Here is a 6,000-nt window from a genome sequence, read left to right on the forward strand (position 1 = left end):
CTGGCTAAGGGGTGGTGGGATGTCTTTTTTGATGGTCAAACTTATCGCAGATGGACTGTTTGACTTGACCACAGGATGGGGAAAGGAGCTAGGTGGCTTCCCAAAGGCTTCTCCAGTTCATCCAATCTCCCTATCTATCACTTTATGAATCAATTTAGGAAGCTTCTCAGAATGCATATTTCCTCAGGTCCAATGCAATGTCTTAACCACAAAACCAATCCTGTGCTATTTACTCTTCTGTAAAGTGCAGTTTACTCTTCTGCAAATTAAAGTGTCCCATTTAATCCTGTGAAACACTCACTTGCTTTGTTCAAACTGAGATAGGAAAGTAAAAAAAAAGATTTCCTGAAGATGCTCATTCAGATTTCAAAATTAATTCCCTTCCACCATCATTGTATTCATTTTCTGAGAAGCAGCTAGGCAGCAAATTTCATTTACACAAGACATTTGTTGCCAGCCAGGTTCAAGTGTTATTTACCACACACAGGAGATAAGAAGCAAATTATACTTTTGTAGATACGGGAATTGCTCTTCTGGTCAGGAAGCAAGAAAAGGAGTAGGTGAGCAGCACATAAGCAATGCCAATGGCTCAGTTCAACAGGACCCACAAAAAATATTCATGATGAAACGGCTGAAATAAAAAAGCATTCCTGCCCCAGATATCAAATACTTTTGGATCTGCAAATGGTTGCAAGGAAAGTTCATTGCTTTCCAGGAGGAGGAGAAAATGCCAGTCCCAGTAGAGCATGTTTGATATATCATTCATAAGAAATTATATGCTGAGGACTAGTTAAAATCCAGCAGCAGCAAACAGAGATCAGCAGTGAAAAAAAGCAAATAGATCTGCAACAGTTTTTAAACTGTTTTAATGCATACAATTTATAGCCCGTTTTATTCATTAGCCCTGGTTGTCTGGGAACTTCTCATGGCAGGATTGAGGTTACTTCTGATGATTTCAGAACCAACATTGCTCACAGTCTCAGCAGGGTTCAGCTTTGTAAACACAGCAAATTAGATTTAGGGCTTTTGAACAGAAATAAAGAGGGAAACCCACAAGGACATTGCTCACTTTTCAAAGTGTAGATGCGCTTTCAAGGCTGACCCAGTACTGTCATTTCGGGGCTGTTTGAGCAACCGCTGGAAAATAAAAGAGCACTAAAAATAGCCAACATGGGCTCATTAGCTCTTTAATTACACATTGGTTTTCCTTTCTCTCATCTACACTTGCAACTTTGTCCTGTGATCTCAGCGCTGACATTGATTGGGAAATGCCAGGAGCTGCCTTGGTCTGGTGGACACCGCTGTGATTCACTGCCAGTTCATCTTCCTATCCTTCCCTTTTCCACAGATTGGAAGAATGGGATTCCCCCATGAAGCCCATGATAAGACAAGCATCAAGGAATGGAAAATTCAGGGAAAACAGGGTGGGAAGTGAGAATAACAGCCTCTGAAGTGCTCAGAGCCTGTCTCGGTACATGAAGACATTAAGAGGGAATGACCTCAAGTTGTGCCAGGGAAGGTTTACACTGGCCATTAGGAAGCATTTCTTTCCAGAAGGGGTTGTTGGGTGTTGGAATGGGCTGCCCAGGGCAGGGGGGGAGTCCCCATCCCTGGAGGGGTTGAAGAGTCGGGTTGACCCAGCGCTGAGGGATGTGGTGGAGTTGGGAACGGTCAGTGTGAGGTTCATGGTTGGACTGGAGGAGCTTCAAGGTCTTTTCCAACCCAGATGATTCTGTGAAATCCAGGTGCGTCTTCAATAGGAGGCACGTGTTAAAGCAACAACCATGAGTCCAGCTGAACAGACATCCATGAAGGTTAGGTTAGAGCAGTGCCCACGTTACCAGGAACAACTCTAGTTTTAAACCGAATTCAACGAGTATGGCTTAATAACATATCCCTAATATATTCCATAATCCTGTACCACAGGATTGTCTACAAGAAGGTGACTCTCTAGACTGGGCAAGGCAGAGGATGTGTGTAGGATATGTCCTGCTACATCATTTAGTCTTACTAACTGCATTAATGCTACTACACTAACCTGGGCTCAGGTTCTGGGATGCTTTTGTCCCCACTGGTCAATTGTCAGCATGGACCTTGGCCTGGTTTTGACCCAGACCAACCAGTGCTGATCTTCCCAAGCACAGTTCAGGAGTCAGCAAAGGCCAGGAATTATTCCCAAGAGCAATGTGGATGCAGTCATCTTGTTTTGGACCAGTGTCCGACATGAGTGGTGACGCACTGAGATCTGATCTTGCTACAGGCCTTGCATCTGCTACTGGTGGGCTATATCACGGGCAAGCTGAGCACCACAGCAGGTGCTCATGAGCTGCCTCTGGAGCACCAAGAGAGACAGGCAACTCCCCACCACCATTTGTCAACGTCACAAGGATTGTCCCCAAGGTTTGCAGGCTGGGTTAGGCAGGTCAGAGGGAAGAGGAGAAGTGTGAGTTATGCCCATCAACCAAAAGCAGAGTGGCAGTGCCTTTTTCTGCAGAGGGAGTTCTTCTCCTAAAAGTGTAGGAATGCACCTTCAGGCTCAGCTGCCCAGGGACACTTGGCAAAGTCAGTCTGAATAAACCAAGTGCTTCCCTGCATGGGGAGGTTAGACCCAGCCTCATCCATCCTACATTGGGGTATCACTGGAATTGCCTGAATCAAGACCTCTGTCAACCTCCTGGCTTTTCTGTTTGCAGTGCTGACACAGGACCAGATAATCTTAAAGGTCTTTTCCAACCTAAATGATGAATGGAGTCTATGAAATGATTCTATGCTCCATTGTGGTACTCATTGCAGCAGGATGCTGTGGAAGGATACAGAGGTTGAAAAGGGGTCGGACATGTTGCTGAAGAGTGCCATTAAACAGCTGCGACTTCCAGCTCAGGAAGTCCTTAATGACATGATTACAGCAGACAGAGATGTGCAAACCAGAAAGATCACTCCAGACTTGCCATACGTCTTACACTTTTTCCTGCACATCAGCTTTTTGGCCAGTGTCTCAGGCCATGTGCTGGGCTAAGTAGACCTTCAATTCGATTTAACATGGTCATTCTTCTTTTCAAATGTTACTGAATGCAGGTTAATGGTGCTTTTTGTGGAGCCCAAAGACAACAAACCAGTTGGTTTTCACAGCATATTTGGCTGCTCAGGTCCACAACTCTGCTCACTCCACCCACAGATACTTTGCCCCTGCTGTGTTCCTCAGTGGGGTGACAAGCTGGGATATAACAGCATCTCTGAGCTACAACAGGACAAATAAAACAAATGACTGAGTAATCTCATGTTCTTGTGGCTTCCTGAGCAGCCATGAAACACTCAGTACACCATGTTGATGAGGACAATTCTGTTTTGAACGTTGCAAACTTTTTAATTTCCACATGTTCCTTGTAAAACAGGAGCTGTGCTGGAGCTTTCATTTGTTCACTCATCATAGAGTCAATGAGCCAGGGAATGTATCATGGCACACTTATCCCACGGATGCATTCAAATCCACATCTAGCGGAAACGGCAGCGCTAATAGTGCATGTAAATATCATTGTTTGCTTAACGTTCTCTGAAGCACTTGGGGAAGTGCTCTGCTTGAAAAGAAAGTCTCTGCTTTAACTCAGCACTCGGGTCCCAGCTTGCTCTACGGAGAAAGAGAGATTTACTAACAGGTAGAATGCACATGCACATGTGATCAGATGTTTTGTTAAGTTGTAGGCAAGGAGTTGGAAAAATTAGTTTAATCTAATGAGGTGTACCTCTAATAAACCCTGGAATAGTGTCTACCTTCCCAGTGGTACTTAGAAAGTGGGCACTGCTGGAGGTCAGGACAGCATCAGTGCTACCTAAGCCAGTCCAACTGAAGCATCTCTAACCCCTTCTTCATCTGCACTTGTGAATGCTCAGCTCCCATCCAGATAACCTCTCTGGTGTCAACTTACCCTGCCAGGAGAAAGTTTCTCTTGGTGTCTCACCTCATGCTCCTTTTCAGCCTGAAGTCCATTTGTTCACTTTTTCCTTACAGGTTTGTTTTCTAGACTGTTTATCTTACCACAGGAGGATTTCTAAGCCACTCTTGTTCCAGCTATTGTATAAACACAGTGATCTTCAATTAAACAATGATTTCATGGCCTGGTACCCTTCTCTGTGAAGATGAAGATGCTGGTGTCTGGTCCCTGTAACTCTACCCTTATTTGCATGGTTTCAACCCAGCCCATCTAGCCTTGCTTTCTAGACATGGTTTCAACCCAGAGCAACCACCACTGAGCCAAACCATCCCCAGGTGCTAGTGAGGAGTTAGCACAGGTCATGGGTCAGTGCCAACATGCAATTTGGGTATGGCCATGTTGACCCTCTCCATGGGGGCATGGGTGTATGTGCCTTAGCTCCTGTGAAAGAAGCTACTTCCAAACCTTCTTACAGAACCAAAGACTGGGCAAGTCTCCAGAAACTTCACATTGAAAACTTGGTCTAGGTGGAGGCAACTGCTACCTACCTTGTGCTGTAACATGACAGGAGTCCGCTCTGCAGGCAGATGAAGAACAGCACAAAAAGCAGTCAGGTTGTAGACTGAGCTGAAGTTGTCCTCTCCAGAAGTTGTTTGTTAGCAGCAAGCCAGGGAAAAGTATTAAGGAAAGTGTTTAAAAGGAACTTGGCAGATTGCTGAAAGGGAAAAGGGAGCCTATTTTGTCAGAAGGATGTCCTGGGATGAGTATTAGGAGGAAAGATGTAATTGCTGTGTAAAGCAATTTCTTCACATGTTTTTTCCCCACCCCACTAGGTGGAGGATGGTCTTTCCAGGACTGCTGCTCTGCTCTGGCCCTGATGTGGATTAAAACCCCTTGGCATTCTTCCCTTGGCATTTATTTCTGTCTCCCTTCCCACCCTCAAAGGTGTCGTGGCAGTTTTTTCCTTCCCCTAGGTCCCTTCACAGCTTCTCCCACTGTCCCAGGATCTCTGCAGCCTCATCCCTATATCTGACTCCTCCTCTTTCCCTTTTCCGCATCCCAGCCTCAAAGCCCACATTGCTAAAGTGTTTGCCTGATGCTTGTGAGCCAGACTTGTCATTGTATGTGGAGAATTGCTGGGATCTCATTGCTCCTGATGCATCTGGGGAGCTGAGAGCGTGGAGGGGTAAGAAGAGATCCTCTTTGCATCTTGGGCTGATTACCCAAGCCTAAGAGAGCAGTTTGGTAGCTCCTGACACACACCACAGCCTCATGCTGCAGCACACAGGCTGCACACATCCTTCTAGTCCTGGGGTAAGAAGTCCCTTCTGCTAGAAGTGTCTTTCTGCCCCTGAAAGAACAGGTGAGACCACAGTGAATGAGGTACAGGGTACAGTGGTCAGAAAGGCAAAAGTCTTCACACAAACATAGGGCAATGGTGTGAAAGTTTGTCACGGATGCCATCCCCAACACAAGTTCTCTGGTGCTGAAAATCCCATCTCCCTCCTGCTGGGAAGCAGAGGAAGATGCCCCACAACAGCCAGTGTATGCTGCACTGAGTTACATCCACCCCAGCAGAAATGGTCTCCCTGTATGCCTCTCCTCAGAAGAAAACAGCTTCTTCTGGAACATGGCTTTTCTGGCCATGACCTATTTCCTCTGACTCCAAAGGACTCCAGCCCACCTAGCAAAGCCCCTCTGGGAGAACAATCTATAAGACTCATTCTTCTGTCTTAGAGTCACGATGAGGGTGGTCTCCAACTGAGCCATCTGATCTAGTTGAAGATGTCCCTGCTCACTGCAGGGGGTTGGATTAGATGACCTTTAAATGTCCCTTCCAACCCACACTATTCTATAATTCTATGACTGCAGGGCTTCCCTCAATGCATGCCATCTTTCCAGATGGCAGTTGCCCCATTCTTTGGGGAGGAGTGGATGCGATGTAGAAAGTGCCTGTCCTTGACTGGTTCACAGAGATGTATGGATTGCTTAGCTCAAAGAGGATAAGTTGAGTCAAAATAAAGGAATCTATCTGCAGTGAGTGCCCACGTTCACCTGGTTTTCTTCCAGA

The sequence above is a fragment of the Strix uralensis genome, chromosome 3 (assembly GCF_047716275.1).
Source record: "Strix uralensis isolate ZFMK-TIS-50842 chromosome 3, bStrUra1, whole genome shotgun sequence".
In the NCBI taxonomy this organism is placed as follows: Eukaryota; Metazoa; Chordata; class Aves; order Strigiformes; family Strigidae; genus Strix; species Strix uralensis.